Source organism: Cheilinus undulatus, linkage group 8 (assembly GCF_018320785.1).
Source record: "Cheilinus undulatus linkage group 8, ASM1832078v1, whole genome shotgun sequence".
In the NCBI taxonomy this organism is placed as follows: Eukaryota; Metazoa; Chordata; class Actinopteri; order Labriformes; family Labridae; genus Cheilinus; species Cheilinus undulatus.
Window position 1 is genome coordinate 25,635,346 of NC_054872.1, and position 17,083 is coordinate 25,652,428.

Below are 17,083 nucleotides of genomic sequence, written 5' to 3' on the forward strand. Positions count from 1 at the left end.
TCAGGTTGTGCAAAATGCATCATAATAGCAGGATGATTTTTATGCAGCAAACATGCAGAGATATCATATTATGCCATTTCTTTTATATTTTATTTAAATAAGAAATGAACACACCAGTCAGTCAGCTTGTCATTCTGATTTTCTCACAGAATCCTTCTGTTTCTCCTAAAATTAAACCAGAAAAACTTCTCAAACAGCACAATGAGAACATAAATATTGTCTTTTTGATCGTGCTGAGGCTAAAGGTCAAACTCACAATAAAAGATGACATTTCAGATGCAAAAACGCTCTTTCATTTCACAATAAAGTGACTGACTGCTGTGAAATAAACATCACTACAGTGACTTGCATTAGCATGTGTCAGATAAGAGACTTTCAAGTGTCTTTAGTGAACTAAATAAGAGCCATTGATATTTTAGCATCTCAATGGGCACCTTAACTCTCAAAGCTTTCATTGTTTTTATTAAAGGCTCAAACCCTTGCTGCTGCTGCTATCAGATGAGTTTCCCATTGAAGAGGAAATCAGAAGAAACCAACATTTCAATGAGGGATAAGAGGCTTCTACATGTCAAGAGCTCAAATGAGCTGTTTTTGTCTTGCATCACTCTATTGGCACTTCTTAGCATGACTTCAGGGGAAAACAAGGTAATAAAAGCAGTGTTCTCTCTTCATTTCTACCTGCCATCAGTTGACTGGCACTTGATAATGAAGTGTGCATGAAGAGTATATTTCTTTATTCAGGGAAATTGAAAACAAAAGATGATAATTGCACTAATCATCAGGAGGTGAAATGTGTCTTTGTGTACCCATTGACTCCTGCCATCAAATTAATTTTGATCTTCTGTCTTTGAATGCACAACCTTCTTTTTTCAAAGATGTTTTTCATATGTTGTGAGCCCTAAAAAGTCCATATGTATCAGGTCAGTGTAGGTCAACCTACACAATGGTTGTAGAAAAAGTTATTTTATTTTCTTTTAATCCAAATTAGATGTTTTTAGAGTCCGCTGCACACTGTCTTGTCAAACACATTTGTTTAAAAAAGCTGCACAGCCTTTCAAACATTGGAAAATTAGATTAATTTGTGATGAGTGTTGCTAAATTTTCATTTGGTTTCATTCTGAAAAATAGAACATACTGTACCTGTTAATTTAATCAAAATTACATGTTTTTGGCTGGCAATCAGCTTGGGGCATTAGCAGTGGCATAGTCTATTAGGCAGTAAGCGGGTTGCTTGTTAAAGTCCAGACCAAGTGCAGAAATTGGTCTGGTGAAGTCTCAATGTTAAACATTTCAGAGTTGATTTTAACTGAAAAAATGTTCATTTTAACTGTATTCTGAGTGAAATGTCCTTCATGCAGTGTTAGTCCAGCTCTATAGACAGTTGATCAGACCACTGTCATTTCAAATCCGGGGGTGGGGGTTGGGGGGGGCTTTTCCCATCATGCCCTTTGGCACAGTGTTCAAATGTGCATAGATGTTGCCTGTTTTACAGCGATCACTGCTGGGAGTGCTTTGCTTTTGTTTCTGGTGAGTTTTTTTTCTTTGTTTCATTTTCTGATAGGACAGCTGAAGAGACACATGTAATATGGGAAGAAATAGCAGGAAGAGCTGCACCAAACCATGTCAAAACTGGGAATCAATACTGCAACCAGTGCACCAAGGACTATAGCCTATTAAAATGGGCACCTACTCTACCAACTGAGCTAAAGTGGTACCCAGATTATTGTTGTTTCTTTCTGTTAGACACACATGCACCATGAATGAAGTTATCCACTCAGTTACTGACTTCCTGCTTGTGGCTAGGGGTGGTGTACAGAAAAGGGTGGTGAGCTGATTTAATCAAAGTGTTTCCCAACTTTGCATTTGTCTCTGCTTCTTTCTTACCAAAAAACATTGGACTTTGTCACAAATGTCCAGTACAAAAGACTATCTTAATTAATAATGAAAAAACATTGCAATGTGCCAACAGTTAAAATGGTAAAAACTTAAAATTAACACTTGAAGTGAGTGGAGAAAACACATTGTTGTGTTGAAATCTTTATTTTAGCAATATTTCTAATTGTTTTAGTAATTAAACATAGATATCTAAATCTTACAGAGTTAATATGAGGCTAACACTCTAATAGTTTAAAATGATCCACTAAGAGAGTACAGTTCTAACACTACAAAGAAGTGTTGAACTAAAGTGACACTGGTTTGTGTTCAGAAGAGTCCATTTACTCTAAAAGAGTCAATAATGAAACTTAATTAGTTGAAAAAAAAAGTCAAGTCAACATTCTGCGGTGTGGACCCATTTAGACGCTGTTAAAGTGTCAGTATTAACCCCTACAGTATTAAACTGAATATCAAATATAGCACTAAACACAGATTTGCTGAGTACTGTGGATGTGCCCTCTAGCAAGGCACTGAACCCTTAACCACTCTGGACAGGTTCTCCATTGTTGCAGCAGCTTCTCACTTTAGCATCTCTCCATTAGAGAATGTCCACAGGATCCTGTCTGTGCATTAATTTCAGCCTATGTGTCTGTGGCATGTTCAACAGCAAAGATTTCCCTTGAGGGCTTCTTTATAATTTTCTTCAATCGTCATAAAATTCTGTGTTTTAGAAACAAATGTCTTTGTAAGCCTTGTGAGGAAAACATCACACACTTGGTATGTTGTTAATTTTGATATTCTTTTAAATACAGTGTATTGGTTGCAGATCAAGTGTTCCTGAACTTACCCTGGATTGACACCGTGGCTCCGTGTGTGGGTTTCTTGAGGCAGCAGTGAGTCCTAAATTGAATTACATGCACATTTCTCAGCCACAAAGGGGAGCCATCACTAATTAAAACCATGTGATTGATGACACTGACGCTTCATGCCAAAGGAGGATAAATAACTCTCACAGTCACTTTGCTGCATTGCTTCCTGTCTCCACACCATCAGCCACTGTAAGTCCAACACTTCCTCTGCTCAGGGGGAGGAACACAACGAGGAAAAAGATGCTGTTGTTCCTGCTGGTTTGTTTGTAATGTTCTCTTTTGCATTGTCTAAACACCGTGAAATCTCAGTCACAAATCTGAAATAAACAGAGGCAACAATGTAACCATTGAAGGCTAGTGTGTATAGACTCTGTATAATGTGAATGATCATACAGTAGCGTATGTTTTCTGCATTATGTTAATCTGAGTGAGCATGGACCCATTATAAGGAAAGCTGTTGACTTGCACATCCAGAGGCAGCATTCTGTGAGTGATTTCTGCCTAATGGATTTTACTAAATGCATGATACTGTAGACACAAACCTACATGCCTTCCATATACAGGTGTATGATGAGTCTGATCATGTTTTTTCCTTTCTTTTTCTGTGTAGATAAACTAAGATGAAGCTGGCACACATTTTACTAAAGAAAAAGAATGTAAAGGTCACAAGGTGATTAACTGCAAGTGTTGAAACAGTGACTAGATTTCTCACAGAGAGGTGAGGTTACACTCTTTTTATTATTGAAAAACACTGGTTAAGTGTGTTTTTTATTTTTAGATTATTTTTGGCCATTTTCCATCTATTTTTAAAACTCCAGAGTGGCAGAAAATAAGGGAACGTTTGGAACCAAACACACAATTCTAGTGCTCTAATGAAAGTGTTTTGTAAAGAGACCTTTAAGCCTAATTATGTCTTTTTTTATTCACCCCCACCACTTAACAGTGCAGACAGATGAGCAGTAAGAGCCAGGACATCACCACAGTTTTCCAGTGTGGACCTTTCCACACTGGTGTTTAGTCCAGTTGGTTCCACAACATCTCAGGAAGGCTAGGCAGTGAGCTCCAGCGCCCCACCATGCCCATGCCACATGGTGCTTACAGCCGGAACAGCATTGCCATCTTCAACAAACTCCACACAGGCAAGCCCTAGGTGTTGATAAGACCATTACTACCCTATCATATGGGCCCTAGTGGCCCCTACACAATCAATGAAACATGATGCCAACATTACACATGAAAGAATGAAAAAGAGCATGAGAGGAAATACACAGAGGTAAATCTGAAAAAGAGTTTAGAAAAAGGATGGGGGGACTAAAGTAATGTTAAGGTGCCCTGAATGGGGGTTAGCACTTAACCCTGCTGGATCTGACTGTTGACAAATGGGTGATGTGGCATAAATCAAAAATAGAAGGAATTAGAAGAAGATTAAGGAGGGAAAACTGATTAGTAAGCAAAAAATTGGTCCAGACAAAATCAGTAAATAATATTTATGGATTTGCCCACTCTAATGTTGCATACATACCAGTGATGATGCAAACACTCGATATTGGAACAAGTGTATTTCTCTCATCAAAAATCTCTAATTACACTTAATATAAAACACATTCACTAGAAAAGCCTTGATAATATCTTATTTTAGCATATACCAATAAAGGAAGGCCTAAAGTGATTCAATAAGGAAAAATGTCAGCAAATATAGCATGCACATTTTTGTTTCTTAGTGTGTTTAAATAACATTATGAGAAGATATATCAAGATACTCAGTCAAAACTAGCTTGCTCTATTGGCTGATTTTTTTTTTTTTAACTGAAGATGAGCATTGCAGGCCTTGTTTTTGTGTCCTCATTTGGACTTTTCAGGCAAGAATATGCTCAAAATAAACATAATTTGATATTTTTGACTAAAATTGAGACAAATACACTGGCAAAAATGTGCGCTTTTTAGTTATTATGTCAGCATTTTTCATGTTCTCTTTGTACCTTGTCAGTAAAAGAAAAAAAAAAACAATAAAAATATATTGCACCCCTCAAAAAATGTTGAATTTTAGTTGCCTCAGAAATAAGTAAACTAAACTTGACTTTTGTGAGTTCAAATAACAAAATAATATTTTTAAATGTGCTGCAATTACACTTATTTTGTATTTCTAAGTATTAAATACTGATGCTTACTTTATTATTTTGCATGTGCTATACTAGTTTTTAATTAATTATTTCAAGTGTTCAAAACTGAGATTCCAATGTTAATCTGATTTTGCAGTACTTAAGCTTAATCGTTTAATTTGAGTGTGCAATACTTCCTATTCAATCATTTCTAGTTCTGTAAACCCTGTTAATTCATACAACTCAAAAAATAAGTAACCGACGACCTTAAAAACTTAAAGTGATGCTCATTTTAAAATAAATAGTTGCTTTTTTAAAAGACATTTTAAGTTAAGCTAAGGTAAGCTTACCTAAGTAACCATATGCATCAAAATATGTTAGTAACCAAAACTAAAGATAGAAGGGAAAATTTTCTTTTGGAAAGAGTGGCATTCAACAGGGATTGAAAATATAGGAAATCTGTATCGTAATAATATGTTTAGAACATTTGAGAATCTCAAAGAAACATATAATCTTAATAGTAAGGACTTCTGGAGGTACCTACAGTTAAGGGGTTGTCTTACTAAAGCAACTCCACCAGACACTGGGCTACCTATCTGGTCCCCTGTGTATTCCAAATTTAAAGTACTCTGCGAACTACCACACCTGGCAAGCCAAATTTATGAATACTTACTAGAAGGTCTTAATGATTCTAGCAAAGGCCTAAAAGCTGCATGGGAAAGAGATATGCAGAGAACTTTTAAAATAGATAAATGGACCACTCTTGTGAGGGAAATGTTAAAACCCATGAGAGATGCTAGATCTAAGCTTATTCAGTTTAAAATACTCAGTAGACTCTATTGGAATCCTGTAAAGTTGCACAGGGCTGGGACAAGTTTCTCCAACCTTTGTTGGCGATGTAAACTAGATCAAGGTGATATCACTCATATGTTTCTAACATGCCCTAGGTTAGCCACTTACTGGCAGAGAGTTATGGAAAAGATTAGTGATAGCCTAGGAAAAGAAGTTATACTAACACCTGCTCTATGTCTCTTAAATAGCCTTGAAGGTAGCGACAGAATAGGTAGAGTTCAAGCTCAGTGGCTGAAGATAGCCATCACTATAGACAAAAGGGTTATTTTGAGACACTGGTTGGGTCAGAATATTTCACCATATTCTGAATGGTTTGTGGCTTTATCAGAAACAGCCTCATATGAGTGGCTAATCTGCAAAATAAATGGTAAACTAGATGCTTATATGGAATTATGAAGTCCTTTTTCGACACAGTTTAGTGAATCTTAGACCAAGGAGATCTAATCAAACTCTAAATCACTACAGTGCCCTGGGTTGGACTGGCTTAAGGGAGGGGGAAAGAATTTTTTTTAAGTTTCCTTCAAGATTTGTCACTCTGCTTGCTATTCTGCACACATGTATGGTTTTGTTTTAATGTATTTTATTTTTGGAACTGTTGTGGTTTGTATGAAGTGTCTTATTTACTTTACTTTATTTAATTATGTTTTATGATGAATTTCATGTCTTAATTCATTATTTTCATTATTATTATTATTATTGTTATTTATGTTGTTATAGTTTATTGATTGGTATTTTCATTATCATATCATTATTATTATGTACAGCTTCCAGGATACTTTATTCTCCCTTTTGGTCCTTATATTGTTTTCATAATCTTTTATCTTATTCTCATAAATGTGCAGGATGTGCATGGGTTCAATGCAAGGTAAATGATACAGAGTTGGTTAACACACCAGTGTGTTTAAGTATAGTTGTATCACCTTTTGTTTTACTTGGAGCAAATGATTGACCCTTGTTAAAGCATTTACAATGTTTCTGTTTTCGAAGGAAACAATCAAATCTAAATTAAAAATATATGTATGTTAGTGACCCACTGAACCAGTAGCTGATGACTCACTGACTGTGGTGAGCCATTCACTTCTCATTCACTTTACCTCCCATAGGCGGGTCCATTTTAACTGAGTTGGTTTCTTCACTCGTGGCGCAAAAAGGATTTAATGCCCAAAGGCATTTTGGGAAAACTATGATTAGGGGTGACACTCAAATAATTTGAGTAAAATGATAAAAAAAAATACTTAAAGTGTTTGAGTACTGGTAACTTAAAACTAAAAATGAGTTGTATTAACTCAGAAGCATAGAGTTGAAATAGCTTCTTTTTGATTTTTAAATAAACACTACTCAATTTCTTTTCGCCACATTTTACTGTCTGGTCTCACAGTGTGGTGCTTTATTTGAAAAGAACATTTAAAAATTTCCTGACTTTTGTTTTGTTGGCTGTTGGACCAGGTGTTTCCAAACTATGCTATGCAAAGGATCCCATCATCACTAATCTCTATGGGGACCATTCGTGGCAAAATTCCTTAAAGTTTATTCTATAACACAATTAAAAAAAAATCTCTATATCCTCTTAATATGTTTCCTTTTCATATTAACCATTCATATCTTTAGTTTGTCATTCCACTCTGTTTTTTTCTGTTTTGTCAAACAGTCTTATAATTAATAATATCTTGGCAATAATCAGCAGTAATACTAAGTGAATTCTTCTAGGATTTTTTTCTCGAATTATTCAGACGCTACATGGAATGCCACTCTACTTTTAACTGTAAGATTAGCATAGAAAAAGGGCATGTGGATTTTTATTTTCAGTAATTAATTCCATCAAAAGGCCAGAAACATTTAGGATTGGATTTTATTTATTTAACATTGACACAGTACTATTATTTGTTGATTTTTTTGGTCTTGTGACCCCTCTATTGCATCTGAAAAAACACCACACCAGGCTGCATAAGTTGGTAATTGCAAACTTTGATCATTTTCAAAAAGGTTTGAATACATTCATGACTTGTAGAAATTCTCAAATTTTGTATCAGCATATAAATATAGACCTTATAGGACAGGAAGAATGTGATGTCAGAACGGACAACTCAATCTTCTTGCTTGAATTATTTCAAAATTATATCTAAGATAAGGTCATATGCGTTTTTCTTTCTTCCTCATGTTGTGTTTTTTTGTACACTAGACCTGAGCTATCAACTATCACCACATGGACAGGACCAATTTTGCGCTCTTAAGCTGTGTACAAGTCAGATCCTGTCAGTGGGTTGGTTTTGTTCAAAGGACCAATTAGCGGGTCCTACCTTAGCCTGCAGCTAAAAGGCCTAATGGGGGGGCATCCACCTGAGAGGTGCAGCGCTCTCCCCACTGGGCTTTAATTTGAGAGAGGGGTGGGTGGCTGCTTCTGAGGCTTTTACCATTACACAGGACTTCATTGTGGCTGCTGACCGTTTGATCTTAAAATAATTTACTTAATGATCTCACCACGGGAGCAATTGGTGCTGCTCGATTAGTCTGCAAGGTCTAATGGACATGGGAAAAGAAAGAGGAGCAGGAGGAGGTGGATGGGAAGGAGGCAAGGGAAAGAGGGAGGAGGCACAGTGAGGGCTAAATGAATGTGCTATGTAACCTTGGGGAGGTTCGTTTTTAGCTGAAAATCAGAGGTGAAACTATAACAGTGCAACAGGATTTCAGATCTTTTAACAGTTTGGGGCACTGCAGCAGTTTAACAAGTTTAACTGACTGACTTTTGTGTCCATTTTATTCTGTTGTATCATATGTGTTATTTCTCAAAAGCCTAACCAGGGACAAGGACTGCAAATTAACCATGGCTAGATGTCTTTTATACATTGCATCGGTTGCACTGTAATTAAATGCAGCAATGCTTATGTATTGTCCCTGATAAATAAACGGCTAAATTAATAAATAAATAAATAAAAGTATTTCGTTTCTTATATTTTCAGTAGTATTTTGGTGTTTAAAAGGTAAAAAACGGCTGTATCATTTTTTCATGCTTGTCATGGGTCTGTAGGCGGTTCACTTAAAATCTTATTCAACATTCCTGCATTCATTTTTGATTTTAATAGTTATTGCATTAGGAGCACCCTGATTTAAGTGTTATTTGAATGCAATGCAACATATGTACATATTTTACAAAGGAAAAAAATACTTAAAGATGAATACTGGTTGAGTTTGTGTAACCTTTTTTCACAGTTTAAGTCTAGTAAATAATTTGAGGAAATACATCACACTTAAACACAATGCTCCTTGATTATAATTGATAAAATACTAAAGAATAGTGAATGAAAATAAATAAATAAAGCCCAAACCACAACAGCTTCAGGGAATGACAGTAAAGGGAGTTGAAAAGGTCACTCCACTTGCAGCACACACTCGACTGAAAGGCCTTCCTGACCTCTGCACTGAGATAACAAGTCAAAGAAGAAGAACAAGAAGGAGGAGTGGGGGTGTAATGCAGCCATTAGAAGACAAGATTGTTGCAGGTAAGTTGATGCAGTTTACTGCAATCCCCCTGGCAAAGTCTGAAAAAGAGGAAGAGGGAGGGTGGATGATTAACACAGATCACTGTTATTAAATCAACTGGAAGGTTGTTAGTGCACATGAAGGTGTCTGTGACATGTCATGGCAAAATCAGTGTCTGGCAAGAGGAAACTGAATGAATCTCTGAGTGGAATTTTTTTTCTGGGAAGACACAGCATAATTAGGGTCATGATGTTTAATGATGAACTACATTTGTTTCTGCTGCCAGCGTTCTGACCTGATAATGCTGCATTATAATAATTGTCAAATAAGCTATTTGGCATTTATTGTAAGTTTATGTTCAAAATACATAACACAGAGTTAAAGCTGCATGCATGAGTACATTTTCCTTCATTCATTCATGCAATCATTTGCCTGCAAAGCCAACAAGGAGGACCCACTTTTTGTCTTTATTCCTGAGTTACTGAAGAGGTTCAGTCAAAAGTAACCCTTGATTTCATGAAGTTTTGCATGATAAAAGGATGATCTTAAAGAGGTGCCCTATAAAGGGAGAGGACAAACACTGCAGCTTCCAATGTTTGCACTCTTGATTTTATGCAGCGACTTTTATTGTGAAAGAGCAAAGGTCAGCCTCTCTACTTTAAAGTGGGAATGAGGCTCACATTCAACAGTGTACTAATTTAAAGCCTTTCTCAGTGCTGCCAATGTCCCTGCTTGATAGTTTATGAGCCAAATGAGTTCTTATTCTAATTTTATTTTTAAATTGCACCACATCTTTTATTTTTATTATTGAAAGGAACCAACAGCAGTGCTTATACTTTAATGGTCCAGTGTGCTACTGTACCTCTACTATGCAAACATACATGCATGTTTGCATAATGGCCATCGGACTGTAAGGCCTCAGATGAATTTTAAACATTTATTGACCCACCCCCACTTCCACTGGATGGCAGTAATCCTTGTGCCGGGGCCCTGCCAGAGACCACGAGGTGTGCATATTAAAAGTTTTTACTGAGGCTCCACAACACCTGTGATCCACTCACCATTGAGCCCTGCACTGCAAGAACATAAATCACAGCTTGTGAGTGGAATATCTCACAGAGAGCCAGCATTCCTCTGCTCGTGCTGGGATTAGGAAATCAAAAAGGGCACACATACACACACGCATGCTCTGCAAACGCTACACGAGGCCCCGAGGAAGCTGGCGTGTTGAGAAACAGCCAAGGAGGCTCTGTCAGCTCTGTCATTTATAATGGTGGCGGACTGACAGAAGCCCCTGGGACATTACTACTACAACCCCCAAACCACTGACTGTATGCGCCATCCAAACAAGTACAAATTATGGTCTAAATGAAGCGGAAGAGCTCAGGCAAATTGCAGGAAGTGTTTTCCTGCATGTGTCTTCATTATGTTGTTAGTGTTTCAGATAAATGTATTTTTCCCCTGCAGGGACAGGCAGAATTTGCCTGATATGTTTAAAAGCTTTCACAACAACATGGATATGTTTGCTTGAAATAAAAGATATATCTCCTGATTATCTTTTAGAGGAAGCTATACTGTGAGAAATCAGAGTATTTGCTATAGAAAAAGAACCTTCTTTATGTATCCTTGCCCTGTGTTAGTCAAAACATTGATGAGATCATTTGCATTTATGGAGTGAATGATTACACAAGTACACTATATGAGGAATAAAGGGCCCAGCTCAGGTTAAGGCTGATTGACAGCAGCATTGTCTGCTGAGGCTTCACTTCATTTTGAGCAGCCCGCACTGACCCCAGGCATTATGGCTGTGGGGGCAGTGCCAGTCTCTCAGGATGCTGATTAAGTGGGATAAACCAGCCCCCTCAGACACAAGTGGCCCAGCCATCCTCAGGGGAGTCCTACCTAAACCGCCTTGGCCTGGCTTTCTGCACTAAAGCCCTCACCTCATCCCACCCTGCATATAGACACAGTCGCATACTCACATAGGCAGGGATACACATATGAAGATTTGAAATGACTTCATGTGTCCCCGGTATATAATCCAGATCATAAAGCCACCCTCAGATTAAGGTGTGGGTTTGTTGTATCTAGGAAATCTAATAATAGAAGAGAAAGTTACAGAGTGCCTTATAAAAGACAACAGCACAATTAACAACGTGGAAAACTTCACTATAATATAAAGAAAGTAAGTAAAATAAATTAAAAATGTACCATTCATTCTGTCACCAGCCATTTAAAGCAGTTGGCTTAAAGCTAAGCCTAATTCATGGCATATGCTCTAATGTCTATGTGTGTGAGCTAACGAAACAATAGGGATTGTACAACAATTGTAAGGTAATGGGCGCCCTTAAAGCCTTTGTTTCCCAGCAGAGCAGCACTTAAAACAAGCCTTTCAAGATAAGCGGCCGGCTGTTGTAGTGAGGCTTCCCCAGCTCCCCCAGGACACCATATCCATCACCAGATGCCCCCGGGTGTGGGCTAACAAATTTGTTCATTCTAGGGGCTTACATAACACCCCAAGAGAGCTTTAGCGCGATTTGGTGGGATTTTGAGTGATGTGCCGATAGAGATCACATGATCACACTGTCAGCATGTCCTCTATGTTTTTACCTCACAGGGGCGTTCATTCACAATGGGAGTTTTAATTTTACCTGTAGGTTAATGTTAGCTATCAACACGTCGAAACTCGAACATCTCAGACGTGTTTTTCTGTAGAGTTGACTCGTGACAGAGTGACTGACGACATATCATTATTCAGTCAGTGTGAACAGTTATTATATTAAAGGGGGCAACAGGAGCACGCGGCGGGCACGTGTCTCAATTTTAGAATATGGGTTTTACAATAATTTCTTAACTTTTATTTAACCCAGCTAAGAATGTAATAGAACCATGAGAGAGAAACATCTATCTATCTATCTATCTATCTATCTAGCTGTAGATCTGTCACACTCAAGCTTCAACATATCAGATAGGATTGTGTTAATATTTAAAGATCATTGGATCCACATGAAATTCTGTGAAAAGAGAAAGGCCAGTGCCCTCTGCAGGACGCCTGTGATGGTGAAGGATGAAGACCAGCCAACGGAAGAAGCTTTTACAAAGCATGATTTAAAACAACCAGTTTATCCACACAAATGTGTCACCAAATTAATTCGGACATTTTTAAAAAGAAAGAAAACAGTAAGAACTGTGAGAAGATAACTAATGTTGCCTTTGTGTAAGATAAAAAGAACAAGTGTCTCTCATGTGCCTCTGTGATTTTGCAGGAGTCCTAACCTGACTTAGACCTGTAGGGGGCGACCCTGTGGTGTTGACATGCAAGGGTCATGTTATTCACTCACAGCAGGTGGTTCTTCATAAAGTTTTAATCAGAAGTGACGTTTTTAATGGAAGATGAAACAGGATTTAGTTATGTCTTTGCTGCCACACCAACATGTGACTGACAAAAACAACACTATTTAGTTAAATATTTAAAAAGCAAAACCCTGGGCTCTTCTTTCTGGGTCTTCTCTCTAAAGATCTGTCATTTCCCTCCCTTAAATTTACACTCCTGGACAAATGACTGCTTTTGGAAGGAAAATGTATTCTGTAGAAATGGATTAAAGATACAGCTTCTACTGTCACAATGGTTCAGAGAGATCTTTTCTGTACTTCCTCTTTAAAGGATAAGTGATTTGTTTAAAGGTAATGAACAGCTAATTCTGAAGATGTGGAAACCACTCTTGGACTATCTTCTTGCTGAAACTCTTGAGCTGCTGTTTAAAGGATTCTCTTGTCTGAAGTGGAATCTTCAGTCTATTTAAAAAAATAATGGCCACTGGCAGATTGATGAACTATGATACCAACAATATGAGGAAATGGAGTGTTTTTCTTTCTCTTCTTTTTCCCTTCTTTAATTGTCTGGGTTTTGAATTGAATACTTTCTGTACTCTTAATTCAGTGTCTTATTTGTCTTTTTTAAAAAATGTGTTTAAACAACACATTATCATAGACTGCTCATTTAATTTTACTCTGTTTCCCATGATAACGTACATTCGGATTGGTTTCTAGAGATCTTGAGAAATTAACATTATCATGGGAAAAACAGCTTTGCTATCTCAAGATAAGGAGATCAAAACATCAAGATCTGGAGAAAGAAGACAAAATTTACTTATGTCAAAATGGAGTAGAAATAAAAGAGATGGATATCCAGTATGCCCACTTAGGGCTTCTGTATATCTTTTTCCACAATGCCCCCTCCCAGAAACACATTCATGACAGTGAAAACACCTTCATGGTCCACTTTTGAGTCTTAACTGAGAACCACTGCATAAAATATCAAAGATTTCCCTCACATCCAGATCCTGTTAATTGAACGGTGCTGCCACTATTTATGATGCGAACATTTCATAAACTTCTGTTCATTCCTAAATCAGAGTCAATCTTGTCAGCTACTTTAACTTAAAACAGAAATGTGTTGTAGTTTAAGTTTCATTTTAGTAATTTCTCCCTTTGTTGTTTTAGTTTAGATTGATTTGGAAAAAAAAAACAACTGAAAAAAATGTGTCCATTTTAAATCAATTAAAAAAAAAAAATCAGTACACTTTAGTCATTGGTGTTGGTCTGAACTACACTGATAAAAACACTGATGTATCATAATATTGTGATGTGTAGTGCTTGCCTGAATGGGGTCATTAATTGTTACTTACATTGATACCCTTACTGATACTTATTAATCGTCCATGCCTTTATTGATGACATCAACACTTTTCTATTATTTGGTTGAAAGATGAGATAATAAAGTCAACAGAACTTGTTAATCTGTGTTATATTACTGAGACAAGTACATCTTCTCCAAATAACAGGATAAATTCAAGTTTCTTGCCAAAACCAAAACAAGTTACATGTCAACACATCATAATGATGTTTATTTACTTTTTACTCATCATAACGTAGTACCTTGCCTCCTTAAGTTAGCAGTTACTTTTTATCCTACTGGTTTCATTACAGATTTCAACACTTCAATCATATCATTAAGTACTGTGAATTGATACAACATTTGGGTGTGTTTACTACATCTAACTTAGTGTAGGTATGATAACTGCAGCACCCCCCCCCCACACACACACACACACACATACACACACACATAGTTTATATTCACAGTGGAGAAATAATGGATTTGTAATGTCCAACAGTCCAGCTCTAACTTATTTTAGTCACCCTGATGAAAACGAAAAACTTTGTTAGAGTTTCTGTTGTCCTCATATATTTTTAGTCATATTTATTTAACAAACTAACCGTGTTATAAATGTGTGAAACACCATTTTTACAAACTGCATTATACCCTCAATTTAATTATTTAATTATTTGACTTTCAACATGAGAGAAACATAAACAGCTTTCATCTCAATTTATATTTTTACACTCAAAATAGCTGAGCCCGATATTATTAACCCAAGATGAAACTTTGGCCAATTTAAACTGTTTTTGAATGCATCATCATACTTCATACTGGTTATTTTAGTGTACTTTCCTATCATTGATTTTCGGCCAAAACCTTGTATCTCCAAACTCACCACTCTTCAAGGAATGGAAAAATGGTTCATTTTTCTATTCATTTAACACTGAATGATGATAGTCAGCATCTTTTAAAACACTTTTGGTGGCTTTAAATTTTGTTAGAACCTACAGACACACGCTATATTGCTAAAAGTAATCACCCACCTATCCAAATAATTGAAATCAGTTGTATAAAATCCTACACCTAGGCATACAGACTGTTTCTACAAACATTTGTGAAAGAATGGGTTGCTATCAGAAGCTCAGTGAATTCCAGTGTGGTACTGTGATAGGATGCCACCTGTTCAACAAGTCCAGTCATGAAATTTCCTCAATCCTAAATATTCCACAGTCAACTGTCAGTGGTATTATAACAAAGTGGAAGCAATTGGGTATGACAGCACCTCAGCCATGATGTGGTAGGCCACAAAAAATGACGGAGCGGGGTCAGCAGATACTGAGGCGCATAGTGCACAGAGGTCGCCAACTTTCTGCAGAGTCAATCACTACAGACCTCCAAACTTCATGTGACCTTCAGATCAGCTCAAGAACAGTGCATAGAGAGCTTCATGGAATGGGTTTCCATGGCTGAGCAGCTGCATCCAAGCCATACATCATCAAGTGCAATGCAAAGTGTTGGATGCGGTGGTGTAAAGCACGCTGCCGCTGGACTCTAGAGCAGTGGAGACGCGTTCTCTGGAGTGACGAATCGCACTTCTCCATCTGGCAATCTGATGGACGAGTCTGGGTTTGGCAGTTGCCAGGAGAACAGTACTTGTCTGACTGCATTGTGCCAAGTGTAAAGTTTGGTGGAGGGGGGATTATGGTGTGGGCTTGTTTTTCAGGAGTTGGGCTTGGCCCCTTAGTTCCAGTGAAAGGAACCCTGAATGCTTCAGCATGCCAAGAGATTTTGGGCAATTCCATGCTCTCAACTTTGTGGGAACAGTTTGGGACGGCCCCTTCCAACATGACTGTGCACCAATGCACAAAGCAAGGCCCATAAAGACATGGATGAGAGGGTGTGGTGTGGATGAACTTGACTGGCCTGCACCTCAAACAGATAGAACACCTTTGGGATGAATTAGAGCGGAGACTGAGAGCCAGGCCTTCTCTCCAACATGGTTGACCAATAGCACTGAATTATTAAAAAAAATACTATGAAAAATGGAGATACAAGGTTTTAGCCTGACACAATTGATATTGACCGTCTACACAAAATGAATTTAATTGCCTTTAAAATGATTTTTACGGCAACAGTTACAGCCAATTTCTTCTTTCATTTCATGTGAAGAACGTATTATTACCAGAATCCAAAGTTCATAGAAATGTTTCTATTTTCAAGTTTTTATGGCAGATTATTTAATGTTTCTACATGGTTACAATGTCTTGGTATTTGAAATTGACTTACAGGCTGTGTTGAGTGAAGGGTCAAACACACTGAGATATCCAACTCTGTCACCATTTATTCACTTTTCCATATAGACAAATAACATAAACGGTTTCTTCTGATTTCTACTCTGACTCCACAAACAAGTAAACAATCTTAAATGGTTTAACATGCTGTACTTAGACGATCTACATTTTAAAGTAGTCTTGCTTGTTTTTCTGGTGATAGCGGAAAACATCATGATAAATTGAACACAAACTTTACATACCTTTATTATAATTCAACCTTTTTCTGCAAACACAGTACAACTCTGTAGTTTCAGACGGACTCTGTGGGTTCAGAATCAGGGTGAGTTCATCAGAAACATTAATTATTCGAGTCTCAAATAACACATTGTCACACGTTGGATTGACTGTGCTGTTGTGATGGAGTGCTGTTCTGTGATTTAGTTTGAGAATCAATACAGCTTCATCAACAAAACTCAGTTGACACTGTCATTGATGAGCTGCTTCCTATAACAAATGTACCCAGTGTGGTTTTAAAGACCAAAAGACAAAGTACAAAATGTAAAGTGCAGCATCTATTTTACACACAAAATCAGCACACAATGTGACTTATAACAGAGGCCGATTTAATAAAAATGGTAATGAAAGCTATTGATAGATACATTAGAATATGTTCAGTCAGATAACAGGGCACTCCTTTATGTGGCAGATTGGGGAAAAAAAGCAGTGGATTTATATATCAGCAGGGCCTGTTCAGCATTTTGACAAACCTTGGCAGGAAAATGGTGGAGGTGGCAGGTACACAGCCAGATTTAAACAGCATTGTTTCCCAAGAAATGCTTTTGTACTGCTGAATCAGAAGCTGTTTGCAAAAGTGAAAGTCAAGAGAATTTATTTTTAATTTGGCCATTTTCTGCACTAAGTGATGCAGAAAAAGAGAGGTGCTATGCCATTTCTGCACATGGATTGTGAGATTCT